The following is a 15,622-nucleotide window of genomic DNA, read 5'->3' on the forward strand; positions in this document are numbered from 1 at the left end:
TGATCATTTATTCAAACAGTAAATCCCATCTCCGTGGCACACCTCATTTCCGTTGTCCTGCTCCATTTTTTCGTTGCTACACGTCTCTTTCTAAAACGCAATATGATGCTTTGTATTTGTTGCTAATTACTGGCTTCCCACTCTAGGAGCTTCACCAGAGCAGGAACTTTTGTATCTTTCCGTCTCTGCTCTACCCAACAAGGTGAAGACAGTGCTTTACATAAGATAATAGCTTATTGAATAATTGAACAAAGTATGAGATGTGGGTGGTATGGCCATAGACTTTCAGAATAAAAATCAAAGTCCAAAGGTTATGATCAGGGTCCTACATATTCTGGCCCCGGAACGCTCTCTAAACTGCACCTCAATGGAGTCCATTCAAGTCATGCTCCTCCTTCATGGGCCCTCTGAGACCCAGTTATCTCTGCTGCAGGACAGTTATCTCACTTTGTAACTCTCTGTAATTCATTCATGTGATTTTTTTTCTTTCAAGATTTGATTTGAACTCAAGTTAATTACCAATTAGTGTAGTATTAGTTTCATGGGTAGAATTTAGTGATTTGTCACTTGCATAGAACACCCAGAGTGTTCATTACATGACGTGCCCTTCTTAATGCCCATCACTCATTTACCCCACCCCCCTCCGCACCTCCCCTGAGCAACTCTCAGTTTGTTCCCCAGAGTTAAGAGTCTCTTGCAGTGTGCCTTCCTGTCTGATTTCTTGATCAATGTCTGTCTCTGCACCATAAGCTTCAGGAGACTGGGTTCCTTGTTTGGTTTTGTTAATAATCATTTTCCCTGTACCAACCATATTTCTGGCTCAATAAAAATGTGAATGAATCATGGATGGATGGATGGATGGATGGATGGATGGATGGATGAATAAACAAAAGTAATGAGTAAGTTTTTTATCCTTCAGATTCAAAGAATAGTATTAAATCAAAGTATAGTTTAAGGAGGGTGACTGGGTCCAATTGAGGCCATTCAGACACGTGACTCTGATGCTATAACTTAAGGATACATTTTTTTCTTTTTTTGTTTAATAGTAAATTCACTTTTTATTGGTGTTCAATTTACCAACATACAGAATAACACCCAGTGCTCATCCCTTCAAGGGCCCCCCTCAGTGCCCATCACCCATTCACCCCCACCCCCCTCCCTCCTCCCCTTCCACCACCCCTAGTTCATTTCCCAGAGTTAGGAGTCTTTATGTTCTGTCTCCCTTTCTGATATTTCCCACACAAATCTTCTCCCTTCCCTTATATTCCCTTTCACTATTATTTATATTCCCCAAATGAATGAGAACATACAAGTTTGTCCTTCTCCGATTGACTTCACTCAGCACCATACCCTCCAGTTCCGACCACGTTGAAGCAAATGGTGGGTATTTGTCATTTCTAATGGCTGAGGAATATCCCATTGTATACATAGACCACAGCTTCTTTATCCATTCATCTTTCAATGGACACTGAGGCGCCTTCCACAGTTTGGCCATTATGGACATTGCTGCTAAAAACATCGGGGTGCAGGTGTCCCAGCGTTTCATTGCATCTGAATCTTTGGGGTAAATCCCCAACTGTGCAATTTCTGGGTCATAGGGCAGATCTATTTTTAACTCTTTGAGGAACCTCCCACAGTTTTCCAGAGTGGCTGCACCAGTTCACATTCCCACCAACAGTGTAAGAGGGTTCCCCTTTCTCCGCATCCTCTCCAACATTTGTGGTTTCCTGCCTTGTTAATGTTCCCCATTCTCACTGGTGTGAGGTGGTATCTCATTGTGGTTTTGATTTGTATTTCCCTGATGGCAAGTGATGCAGAGCATTTTCTCATGTGCGTGTTGGCCATGTCTATGTCTTCCTCTGTGAGATTTCTCTTCATGTCTTTTGCCCAGTTCATGATTGGATTGTTTGTTTCTTTGGTGTTGAGTTTAAGAAGTTCTTTATAGATCTTGGAAACTAGCCCTTTATCTGATACGTCATTTGCAAATATCTTCTCCCATTCTGTAGGTTGTCTTTTAGTTTTGTTGACTGTATCCTTTGCTGTGCAAAAGCTTCTTATCTTGATGAAGTCCCAATAGTTCATTTTTGCTTTTGTTTCTTTTGTCTTCGTGGATGTATCTTGCAAGAAGTTACTGTGGCCGAGTTCAAAAAGGGTGTTGCCTGTGTTCTCCTCTAGGATTTTGATGGAATCTTGTCTCACATTTAGATCTTTCATCCATTTTGAGTTTATCATTTAGATCTTTCATCCATTTTGAGTTTATGGTGCAAGAGAGTGGTCTAGTTTCATTCTTCTGCATGTGGATGTCCAATTTTCCCAGCACCATCTATTGAAGAGACTGTCTTTCTTCCAATGGATAGTCTTTCCTCCTTTATCGAATATTAGTTGACCATAAAGTTCAGGGTCCACTTCTGGGTTCTCTATTCTGTTCCATTGATCTATGTGTCTGTTTTTGTGCCAGTACCACACTGTCTTGATGACCACAGCTTTGTAGTACAACCTGAAATCTGGCATTGTGATGCCCCCAGCTATGGTTTTCTTTTTTAAAATTCTCCTGGCTATTTGGGGTCTTTTCTGATTCCACACAAATCTTAAAATAATTTGTTCTAGCTCTCTGAAGAAAGTCCATGGTATTTTGATAGGGATCGTATTAAACGTGTACATTGCCCTGGGTAACCTTGACATTTTCACAATATTAATTCTGCCAATCCATGAGCATGGAATATTTTTCCATTTCTTTGTGTCTTCCTCAATTTCTTTCAGAAGTGTTCTGTAGTTTTGAGGGTAGAGATCCTTTACCTCTTTGGTTAGGTTTATTCCTAGGTATCTTATGCTTTTGGGTGCAATTGTAAATGGGATTGACTCCTTAATTTCTCTTTCTTCAGTCTCATCATTAGAATCTAAAAAGGCCACTGATTTCTGTGCATTGATTTTCTACCCTGCCACACTGCCAAATTGCTGTATGAGTTCTAGCAATCTTGGGGTGGAGGCTTTTGGTTTTTCTATGTAGAGTATCATGTCATCAGTGAAGAGGGAGAGTTTGACTTCTTCTTTGCCAATTTGAATGCCTTTAATGTCTTCTTGTTGTCTGATTGCTGAGGATAGGACTTCCAATACTATGTCGAATAGCAGTGGTGAGAGTGGACATCCCTGTCTTGTTCCTGATCTTAGGGGAAAGGCCCCCAGTGCTTCCCCATTGAGAATGATATTTGCTGTGGGTTTTTCGTAGACGGCTTTTAAGATGCCGAAGAATGTTCCCTCTATCCCTATACTCTGAAGAGTTTTGATCAGGAATGGATGCTGTATTTTGTCAAAGGCTTTCTCTGCATCTCTTGAGAGGATCATATGGTTCTTGGTTTTTCTCTTGCTGATATGATGAATCACATTGATTGTTTTACGAGTGTTGAACCAGCCTTGAGTCCCGGGGATAAATCTTACTTGGTCATGGTGAATAATCTTATTAATGTATTGTTGTATCTTATTGGCTAGTACCTTGCTGAGAATTTTTTGCGTCTATGTTCATCAGAAATATTGGTCTAAAATTCTTTTTGGTGGGGTCTTTGTCTGATTTTGGAATTAAGGCGTTGCTGGCCTGAAAGAACGAGTTTGGAAGTATTCCATCTCTTTCTATCTTTCCGAACAACCATAGTAGAAGAGGTATGATTTCTTTAAACGTTTGATGGCATTCCCCAGGGAAGTGTCTTGGGAGGTTTTTGGACTTTTGTGTCTTGGGAAGTTTTTGATGACTGCTTCAATTTCCTCCCTGGTTACTGGCCTGTTCAGGTTTTCTATTTCTTTCTGTTCCAGTTTTGGTAGTTTGTGGTTTTCCAGAAATGTGTCCATTTCTTATAGATTGCCCTATTTATTGGCGTATAGCTGCTCATAATATTTTTTTAAAATCATTTGAATCTCCTTCGTGTTGGTAGTGATCTCTCCTTTCTCATTCATAATTTTATTAATTTGAGCCTTTTCTCTCTTCTTTTAAATAAAGCTGGCTCATGGTTTATCGATCTTATTAATTCTTTCAAAGAACCAATTCCTGGTTTTGTTGATCTGTTCCACAGTTTTTCTGGTCTCTATTTCATTGAGTTCTGCTCGAATCTTTATTAACTCTCCTCTTCTGCTGGGTGTAGGATCTGTTTGCTGTTTTTTCTCTAGCTCCTTTAGGTGCAAGGTTAGCTTTTGTATTTGAGTTCTTTCCAGTTTTTGGATGGCTGCTTGTATTGTGATGTATTTCCCCCTCAGAACTGTTTTTGCTGTATCCCCAATATTTTGAATGGTTGTATCTTCATTCTCATTAGTTTCCATGAATCCTTTTAATTCTTCCTTAATTTCCTGGTTGACCCTTTCACCTTTTAGCAGGATGGTTCTTAACCTCCACGTGTTTGAAATCCTTCCAAACTTCTTGTGATTTAGTTCTAATTTCAAGGCATTATGGTCTGAGAATATGCAGGGGATGATCCCAATCTTTTGGTATTGGTTATGACCTGATTTGTGACCCAGAATGTGGTCTCTTCTGGAGAAAGTTCCATGTGCACTTGAGAAGAATGTGTATTCACTTGCGTTTGGATGTAAAATTCTGTAGATATCTGTGAAATCCATCTGGCCCAGTGTATCATTTACAGCCCTTGTTTCTTTGGAGATGTGCTTAGACGACCTATCGACCTGTTGAGTGTAGAAAGTGCTACATTGAAGTCATCAAGTATAAGTGTATAATTATCTAAGTATGTCTTAACTTTGTTATTAATTGATTAATATATTTGGCAGCTCCCACATTCGGGGCATATATATTGATGATTGTTAAGTCCTCTTCTTGGATAGGTCCTTTAAGTATGATATAGTGTCCTTCTTCCTCACTCACTACAGTCTTTGGGATAAACTTTAGTTTCTCTGATATAAGGATGGCCACCCCTGCTTTCTTTTGAGGACCATTTGAATGGTACATGGTTCTCCAACCTTTTATTTTCAGGCTGTAGGTGTCCTTCTGTCTAAAATGAGTCTCTTGTAGACAGCAAATAGATGGGTCCTGCTTTTTTATCCAGTCCTGCTTTTTTACCCTGAGCCTTTGATGGGGTCATCAAGCCCATTCACGTTCAGAGTTACTCTTGAAAGATAGGAGTTCAGTGTCATCATGATACCTATTCAGTCCCTGTTTTTGTGGATTGTTCCATTGGACTTCCTCTTAAAGAGAAATTTTGTGAGTCTCCCTTAAAATTTCTTGCAGAGCTGGTTTGGTAGTCACATATTCTTTCAGTTCCTGCCTATCTTGGAAGCTCTTCATCTCTCCTTCTATTCTGAATGAGAGCCTTGCTGGATAAAGTATTCTTGGCTGCATGTTCTTCTCATTTATGACCCTGAATATATCCTGTCAGCCCTTTCTGGCCTGCCAGGTCTCTATGGAGAGGTCTGCTGTTAATCTAATATTTCTCCCCATAAAAGTTAGAGATTTCTTACCTCTTGCTGCTTTAAGGATCTTCTCTTTATCTTTCGAATTTGCACGCTGCAGTATTAATTGTTGAGGTGTTGACAGATTTTTATTGATTTTAGAGGGCAGATCTCTCTATTTTCTGGATCTGAATACCTGTTTCCCTTCCCAGATTAGGAAAGTTTTCAGGTATGATTTGTTCAAATACATATTCTGGACCTCTGTCCCTTTCAGGCCCTCAGGAACCCCAATTAAATGTAGATTTTTCTTCCTCAGACTGTCATTTATTTCCCTTAGTGTATCCTCGTGATCTTTTAATTGTCTCTTTTTCCTCAGTTTCCCTCTTTGCCATCACCTTGTCTTCTATGTCACTCACTCATTCTTCCACCTCATTAAACCTCATTGTTAGGACCTCTGGTTTGGATTGCATCTCATTTAATTGATTTTTAATTTCTGCCTGATTAGATCTAAATTCTGCAGTCATGAAGTCTCTTGAGTCTTTATGCTTTTTTCTAGAGCCACCAGTAGCTTTACAATAGTGCTTCTGAATTGGCTTTCTGACATTGAATTGTAATCCGGATTTTGTAACTCTGTAGGAGAGAAGACTGTTTCTGATTTTTTTCTTTTGAAGTGAGTTTTTCTTTCTAGTCATTTTGGTCAGTACAGAATGGCCAAAAAAGTTGTATTGGGAAAATGAGAGAAAGAGAAGATAAAGAAGAAAAGAAAAAGGAGAAAAAGTGAAAAAAGAAAGGAAAAAAGAGAAGAAAAGAAAAAAGGGGGGGAAGCAACAGAAATCAAAAAACAAAAAACAAGGGGGAGTATCCTCTGATTGTGTATACTGTAAATCCCTTGACTTCCCCTGGAAATTTTCAGTGCTGCTTGGTCAATAATTTTTTTTCCACCTGGATGCAGGAGTGTCCTTGCTCTCCTGTGTCCTCCTGGCTTCTGCCTGTTCCGGGGGGAGCCGATGGACCTTGGGCTGTGTCCCTGGTGCCCTGTGCTCCCAGGCTTGCATTGCTGGAGTCACACTCCCGGCCCCGCAGCCCCCTCCATGCACAGCCTGTGCCAGAGCCACCTCCAAGCTGATCCCAGGGCTGGTCAGCCACCTCCACCTAGAATGCACTGAGTACTGTCAGCTGACCCTCTCCCATGTTTCTGGACAGGATCTTGTGGGGATGCTTTGGAAAAGGACTTGACAGGAGGGAGAGGAATGGTACTCCTTGGTCCCTCACCCATCAAGTGGGGGAAGCTCTAAGAGAGGGTATGGTCAGAGAAGCTGGCAGAGAGAGATTTGTGTTGAAGCTGTAGCAAATGTAGGTCTCCTCTCCACCCTGGCCCCAGAATGCAGTCAGACAGGTACACCATGAGCGACTGGGAGACTGACATGTGTCCCTGGAGTTTTGGGGATGAGTAAGATTGGCGCCTCCTTCCCACCTGGGCAGTACTTAAGGCAGGAGGGTGACAAGAGGCCCCTGAAGGCAGGGAGAGGAGCCGGCAGCAGCAAAGCCTGCACTTCCTTTTGGTGTTGCAAGGATGTGTGTAGCATGGGCTGGCTGGATGCTGCATGTACATCCTCCCAATTTGGCTGCTGCTATGAAACTTGACTTTGCTCCTTGGTCTCTGCTTTCATGGATGCTATACTCTAAGGGCAGACAGTAATCAAAGACTCACACGCATAAATATAAATCTAGTTGTCAAAGTACTAATGTAGAAGGTACATGGTGCTACAAGAGCATTTAATAGGTACATCAGTCTAGTTAGAGAGATCTGGGAAGCTTTCCTTGAGGAAGTGATATATGAGATCCCAAAGTAAGAGTTAACCAGAGGAACCCTAGGGGGGGAGGGTTGAGAGCATTTCGAGGGGGAGAGAGCACCTTATACTAGCTTCCTAATGCCAGGAGGTGCAAGGCACATGCAAGCACCAGAAAGAAGGCCAGTTAGGCCGAAAGCCAGGGAGAAGTGTGTGGAGAGGTGCGGAGCCAAACAGGAAATGCATTAAACAATTTAAAGCTTGGAACGATCTTCTGAGACTCCTATTTTGAATAATCATCCTGGCTACAATGAGGAGAACACATTTTCAAGGGGATACGTGCAGGTGTAGACCTCTTTCATTAATTTTCCCTAGAATTTTGTGGGGGCATTTTGATCTTCAGAGCATTTCTTTTTGAGATTCAGAAAGGTCTCTTATACTTTGGGATATTGCCTCTGATCCACTTACCATTTCCTTCTTTGGAAATTCTTTAATACTTGCAGGTTGGATCTTTGCAACTCACCTTCATTCTGTAATCATACTTCTCTTTCTTTTCCCCTGTATTTGTATTCTACAAATACTTAAATTTTTGTGCAAGGTCTTTTGTTCCATCTACTGTCTCCTGTTCAGGCTATATTTGATGACTGTGTTCACTTCATTTGAATGGACTTAATGCATTCTTATCTCAGCCTCTTCTCTTTGACAGGGAGGGGGAGACCGAGACAGACACAGGATGGAGAGAGAGAACAAGACAGGGAGGGAGACGAGTGAGAGACCAAGAGACAGGAAGGTAGACACAGAGACAGGGAGAGAGAGACAGGGAGGGACAGGCCGAGGTGTAGGGATTGAGGCAAGAAAGACTGGGAGGGACACAGAGACTGGGAGGAGAGAGAGAGAGATGGGGACAGGGAGACAGGGAGGGAGACACGGAGCCAGAGAGAGGCTTCGTGCCTCCAGGAGCGATGGGGTCGTCCACGCCCCTCAGGACTGAGCCTGGGTGCCCGATGCCCCAACTAGACTAGTGGGTGGAGGCCCTCTCGGGTCCCCTCTAGGCTCCGTGGAGGGCGGGCCTGTCTGAGGACACTCCCCTGGGGCCTGGAGGGGAGTGTGACCCTGAGGAAAGTGTGATTCTCTAGGGACCAAGAGAAGTCACACCTGGAGCTAACCATGGGCTGCAAAACAAGCAGGACACATCATTCGGGCTGGTGGGTACCTGTGCATTTCCTTACCTGCAGCGATTGTTTTGTGACGTGCACTTCTACCAAGACTCGGGAAACCGTGCACTTTGATCTAGGGAAGTTGTGATTACATACTTACACTTGAACCCAGAAGAACACCTAGAGACTCACACACCCAGGAGCTAAGGCCTCTGTAATTAATGCTACGAAATACTTCAACAGTCCTACCGTGTCAACACGAGGATTCCCGCGAGGCCCGGAGAATTGGATGCTGTAGCATAAATTAGTAACTAAGGGACCCGGGGTAATAGGAAGCTAGAAGTTAATATATCGAAGAGATATTTACTCTCCAGGTTCCTTCTTGATATTCTCTGTCTTTTTTTTTTTCTCTGTCTTTTTTTGAATCGTTGTCAGTTTCTGTTGTCTTAAGTATTCAGTCCACGTCCCACCCCTTACTTGGCAACCACGTGTATGTTTTCTGTATCTGAGTTCAGGTCATTGTGTTTTTGTTGTCTTGTAGTCTGTTTGCCGGGGAGGTTTCTATGTTTTAGATTCCACATATACGTGTACTCATGCGATGCTTGTCTTTTCTCTCTCTGATTCATGTCCCTTAGCGTGCCCCCCATTGGCTATCATGAAACCTGTGGCGATGAAAACGGGCGCGCGTGTGTATCATTGTGAGTGACCAGTTTCGGGCCTGGAGGACCCAACCACGTGCAACGGGCCGTTATTCCTAGGTAGAAGGCAAATGTCCTCTTTTCTCTCTATGGGAATCTTCATTTTATTAAGTAAATACCGTCTGTCTGAAACCTTAAGGAACCATTTACTTTTTTACCTGACACATTACACCGGGGAACCTATCCTGGACAATGGAAACATTTCGTTTGGGGCTTCACATGATCTTTGTTCACTCAGCTTCAAAATGACATGTTTCTTAACTACTGGGAAAACGAGGAGTCACTCTCGTGTCTGCGGCAGAGACAGGAGGCCACACGGAGGACGCCAGGTACACACACGTCCCAGAGGAGGAAAGGCCGCAGAGACAGAAAGGCAGGGGCTGCAGGGACAGCAGGGAGGGCATGGGCACGATGGTCAGTAGTTGGCTGTCTCTGGTAGAAATGTGGCCCAGGTACCATCTGGTCTCGCCTGTGTGACACTGGGAATGGACCTAAAGTACCACGATGTATAATTTAAAAGCATCAGAGGAAATTTTTGTACGAAGTTAACATCCTTTATTACAAACAAAACTCATGATGCAATTATAGAGGCTTATGAAAAACACAAAATACAGAAACAGCACACGAGAGGGGAGGGGAAGGTTTCAGTTGTGCTGCAGCCATCACGAGCTGTTGCTCGGGGGACGAGGCTGGTGGCTCCACTGAGGCCGGTGGCTGATCCGGCCCTCGACGAACTCAAGAGGGGGCACTGAGGCCTGCTCCACCTTTTGGAGGGGCCAAGGGTGCAGGTGGCTCCTCCGGGTCAGACAGTGAATCAGAGGTGTGACCAACACCTGCAGTGGCTTCGAATCAGCAGGTGCCATCTCGCCTCCTCGCAAGCACTCCACTCCAGCAGCCAAGACCGGCTCGATCACCTCTGGCTCTGATGCTTCAGCAGGCCCTGAGGTAGGAGCTGCGCCGGGCTCTTGAGGTGGTTCAGGATATTGCTCTGGGGCGGAGGCTACTTGCTCCACTGAGACAGGTGGCTGCTCCGGCACTTCCAGGAGCTTGATTGCAGGCTCTGGGGCCTGCTCCTCATCCAGGTCAGCCAAGGGTGCAGGTGGCTCCTCCAAGTCGGGACACTGAGTCAAAGGTTTGACCACCACGTGCATTGGCTTTGACTCAGCAGCTTGCATACAATACACTCAGCTCTAGCAGCCATTCCCGGCTTGAACAGATCAGGCCCAGAAGCTTCAGCAGGCCCCACAGTCAGAGCTGGGGTGGGCTCCTGAGGTGGTTCAGGGTGTTGCTCGGGGTCCGAAGCTATAGCCCCAAGAAGACAAAGTATCATCACCAGGACACACTTTCCACGTCCCTCTCAAATCAAGGACACTCTTCCCACCATTCAAGGTGTGTGAGTGCAAGAGCCCTGGGAGGTCTCCCCAAACTGCAGCCCATGGGGATGGGGTGTGAGCCTACCCTGTGCTCCCGGCCCAGCTGCATGGAGGCTGGGTCTGTGTGGCCCATCCTGTCCCCAGCTCGGCCACCCCAGTCCTCCTCATCCTCATCGTCTAATTCCACGAGCTCCAGGTAACGTTGGGCCCGGTTTTCCAGGTCTGAGCCTGGCGTGTTGAGCCCCATGAATGCCAGCAGCTTCCTCAGGGAGAGAAATTCCGGTGGCTGATGAAATCCTCCCGAAAGTAGTCCAGCCAGATGTCCAGGATGCAGGAGATGGAGCTGGAGGTACGGATGGGCAGAGGCATTGGATGACAGGGCTCCCTCACACCAAGGTGTCCTGGGGAAGCCCTGCAGGAACTGGGGCCCTCGGCCTCCCACATGGGGCTGTTGGAGGCCAGTGCTGCTCCTTGTCCACCTGCCACCTGGTGGTCCTGCCTGCCACAGCCCTGCTCACTGAGGAAGGGCTGGCACGAAGCCTCTGTGCGTGGGAGCCCATGACCAGAGGCGTGACCATCACTGTCTTTCCCGGGGAACCTTCCCTCCCGTGGGTCTGCCCTGCCTCACTCACGAGGGGCCCCCAGGGGGTGTCCTTCCACTGACTCTAATCTCCCACGGGGCGGGGGCCGTCTGGTCCGTGAGCACTCACTGGCCCTCCTGAGCACCTGCCGTGCACCTGGGTCCAGGTGCCACCAGATTGGTGAGTGCGATGCTCCCCACACCCTCTGCTCTGGGTCCCAGGTGGCGGGGAGACAGAGGGCTTTGAAGGGGGCAGGTGTGGAGAAGGACTCCATTAGAGGTCCCAGTGCTCTCCCACAAAGCCCGTATCCCATCCACAGCTCTCCTTTCCTCTTTTCTCAAAGGACCCATTAGACCTTCACCCTGTCACAGGAATTGCAGACTTGTGGGGTGAGGGTCCAGCAGCCCCTCCAGCCCACAGCCCCCTCGCGGCCCTCCTGGAGAGGGAAGGCTCCCCTGCATGAGCCAGGGCTCACTCACATTTCCCACTGGTCCAGGATTCCTTCCTTCTTGCAGGAAGCTACAATGCATCGATATCCAGAGGAGGGCGGGGGTCATCACAGGAATCCTCCTGTGGACCCGATCTCTCCTCATAGCTGCTGTCACCCTCTGACCTCTGACTAGTCCGGAGCCCTGGGGGGCCGTCAGCTCTGTGCGTGGGGTCATGGGCAGCTCCTGGAGAAGCACCTGCACCTGCTGGCGCTTCCTGAATGCTTGAGGAATGAAAGGGCTCCGGCCAGGCCCATGGCCGATATCCAAGTGGGCCTGGGCGCCCCGGTGTCCCCGGGGACCCCTACTGCGAATGCCCCAGGATACAGACCCCAGATGGACTCAAAACTCCCTTTCCATGGTAAAACAGGCCAGCTCAAGACCCTGGTGATGGTGGGGAGGCGGCACAGGCTTCGTCATGGGGACAGAACGACGACTGCTGAGCACAAGCACAGCCCCTCTAGCCGACCTGTCACAGGCCAGGCCCGGGGGCTGCCCTGCGGGACCCGACTAGGCCCTGCGTGACTCTACTCCAGTCGGAGGAGCAGCCCCAGGGGCCGGGAAGGTCAGGAACATTCCCCAAGACTCCCAACCAGTAGGTGGCCCATCCCCCTGGGCTGTGGAGTCAGGGTGCTCACTTTGCAAACAGCAGGTCCAGCACCTCTTCAGGGGTGCCATATTCCTCCAAAACATTTAGGAATTCAAATAGGAACGGATTGTCCAAGCGCAGCAAGGCAGGCACCAGTTCTTCTACCTGCTGCTCCAGCAGCTCCCTCCGGCTGGGGGTGGTTGGGCAGATCTGATTCCTTCTCAGGGCTGAGGCCCTTTCAGCCTGAGGTGGGACAGAGGAGACGTGCAGCCTGCACTGTAGCCTCCAGACCACCTGGGAGTTGGAGCGCAGACCAAAGCCCGAGCTCTCAGTGGCTGCAGGGGACGGGGGGGGGGGGGGGAAGGGGGGGGCAGGAGTGCCCACAGCAGGAACACGGGGCTTGACGCCTGCGGCTCTGTCACGTAGCATCTGACTCTTGGTTGTGGCTCAGGTCATGGCCTCAGCATCCTGGGAACCCGCCCCTGGCAGGCTCTGCGCTTGGGGCCGAGTGTGCTTGAGGAGTCTGTGTCTCCCTCTCCTGCTCCCTGCTCTCTGCCTGTCTGTTAAACAAACAATCCAATAAAGAAATAATCTTAGAGGATAAATTTTCAAAAAAATTTGGATCAATACAAGGACCTAGTGGGAAAGGTCAGTGTCCCACGTCCACTTGTCAGCTGAGTTTTGGCAGCACCTCCCTGCATTAACGGCTTCACCCCTTGTCAAACCCCAAATCTTAAAACTTCTCTGTCATATTTTTAAAAATATTTTAAAATAAAAGAGAAGCTTTGAAAATACACCAAGATAAGTTTCTTCTCACATCCAACTAAATGTTTTGATATTTTACATGTCTCCTCCCACTACATCTTTATAAAAGCAAGCAACATCGATAATCCTTCATCTCAATTGCAAATTGACTCCCTGTCAAAGCATTTTCAAAAAATACAAGAACTTTCATAGTGGTGACATAGAATATCAAATGTCAAGTTGAATTTGAGCACTATGTGCCTCGTAAGTGGAACTTCACAACAATATTCTAGGCTTGATTATTTATTAAGAGAGCTTAGAATCCCATATAAGGCTAATGTTCTGGTGATTGCCCTACAAGTCATCACTACACTAATGTCCCTTTTTGCTCCAAAGTATGCTTCAATGTGTGTCTGTGTGTGTGTGTGTGTGTGTGTGCGTGCATGCACGCATATGTGTGTATGTATGTTAATATGTAATTTGAAAAATATAGTCAACCCTTAATTTACTCTTCATGATGATGTTAAATTAAGTTAAAATGAAAGGAATGTGGTCTGGTCTTGACTCTTTCAATGTGTTGCTATTTCATAGTTCCTAACACTTTAATTGTACTGAAATGAGCTTCCCACATTACTTAAGAGGGCAAATATTTGGATCCGGATTACCTTAAAATTTTGCAAGATTTATAAAAGATATATAAAGCTTGTTAAAATAATTTGTAAATTATTACATTTCATAAAAATACAAATTCGAAAATAATAAAATAGGCTTGAAACTAGAAAATAGTAAAGAAACTTTTGTCTGCCTTGATACTTATAGTTAGAGAACATCAAGCCTGATATTGCTAGGACTAATAAACAGCTGGATCACCAAGCTGACTATTCCCTTTGAAAGGTTATCCTGACTTTGGAATGGCATGAGTCAGACTCTAAAGGAGAATAAGTGTCTCTGAGGACGTTCAGATATGAGCACCAAGAAGGTAATGAGCCTGGAAATCCTCTGATACACAGAAAAGTAATAAGAATTGGGGAAAATCTTAAATGAAAAAACTATGTGTATCCAACCTGAAACTATTTAAAAAGCTCTCATCTAAAGAGAGTTTATAAAGAGCCTCATTCAGTTTATGAAACAAAAATAGAAATGATGGCAGGGATTTTATGAGAAAGCACATTCTAATCAATCTAAGAAATAACGTTCTAACAGCAATGTTTTACTTTTGGAGTTAGTAGCTTATTATCCCCCAAATCAGATGAAGTTAGTGGAGTTGGCTTTCAGTGAATTTGTGCTCTTGGTGAGATGCTGGACTCAGAGAAGTATTGAGGTTCCTTCCATTTCTAGGGTTTCTTTTTTAAGTACTGATACCACAAAAAGTGTTAATGAATTTCCATGGTTCTCTCTAACTTTCAAATAAAGAACATATCAGGCTACATGATACCTACTTACTTAATATTTTATATGTGCATCTTATTTTTTTTATTAAAGTTACAGACCAGAATATGTCATCTACCTCTATGTATGGAGATATAAAGATACATTCATACACTATATCTATCTACAGACCAGTATATGTCACCTATCTCTATCTATAGATATGGTATGCAGCTATATCTATATCTACATACCTATACCTATATCTATATCTATATCTATATCTCCATACATAGAGATAGATGACATATTCTGGTCTATATCCTTAATGCCAGAAAAGCAGGATTAATTTTTCCTGATACATTTTTTGACTTTGGCAGACAATAAAGAATGACCTTAAAAAACATTAAATTTCTCAAAAAATATAATAGAGAAAAATAAAAATGGCTCATTATTCCACTTCCCAGAGATAACCACTATTAATATGTTGGTTCATATTCTTTTCCCTCTTTCTGTTGATAATAGACTAGTCAAAATATATTAGTGTCTTTTCACACACGTGGAATAATACTATTAATACTAAAACTATGTTTTTCAAAGTATTTCTTGCCTTTTCTTCCACATAGATTGATCTTCTTCTTTTGCGTGACTCTGTTGTATTCTATTCAATGAACCTAAGTTTATTTAACTGATATCCCAGTTGAATAAGGGGCTTGTTTTGAAACCTTAACTATTATAAATGATGTTGCATAATATTTATAACAATATTATCTTCACTACAAAGACTAATAAACATCTCTCAAGTACTTAGGAGGTGCCAAACTCTTTCTTACACACTTTATAGACATCATTTCATTTAATTCTCAAAGGATAGTGAAATCTAGACATGCTATGTAACTTGCCTAAGCTCACATATCTAGAAAGTAATGCCATTAGAAACGACAAGTACCCCCCATTTGCCTCGACATGGATGGACCTGGAGGGCATTATGCTGAGTGAAATAAGGCAGTCGGTGAAGGACAAATATTATATGGTCTCATTCATTTGGGGAATATAAAAAAATAGTGAAAGGGAATAAAGGGGAAAGGAGAGAAAATGAGTGAGAAATATCAGAGAGGGAGACAGAACATGAGAGACTCCTAACTCCGGAAAGGAACAAGGGGAAGTGGAAGGGGAGGTAGGTGGGGGAGATGGGGTGACAGGGTGATGGGCACTGAGGGGGGCACTTGATGGGAGGAGCACTGGGTGTCATACTATATGTTGGCAAATCGAACTCCAATATATATATATATATATATATTTAAAAAAGAAAGTAACGAAATGGTAATTACAACTCAGGTCTGTCTGATTCTAGAGCTAAAGCTCAACACTCACTCAGCAAATACTTCTGTGCATACATTTTTGTATGACTTGTGTTAGTACACACATGGTCCATTTATAAACATAGTATCG

This window comes from Canis lupus, unplaced genomic scaffold (genome assembly GCF_011100685.1).
Source record: "Canis lupus familiaris isolate Mischka breed German Shepherd unplaced genomic scaffold, alternate assembly UU_Cfam_GSD_1.0 chrUn_S1829H2026, whole genome shotgun sequence".
Classification (NCBI taxonomy): Eukaryota; Metazoa; Chordata; class Mammalia; order Carnivora; family Canidae; genus Canis; species Canis lupus.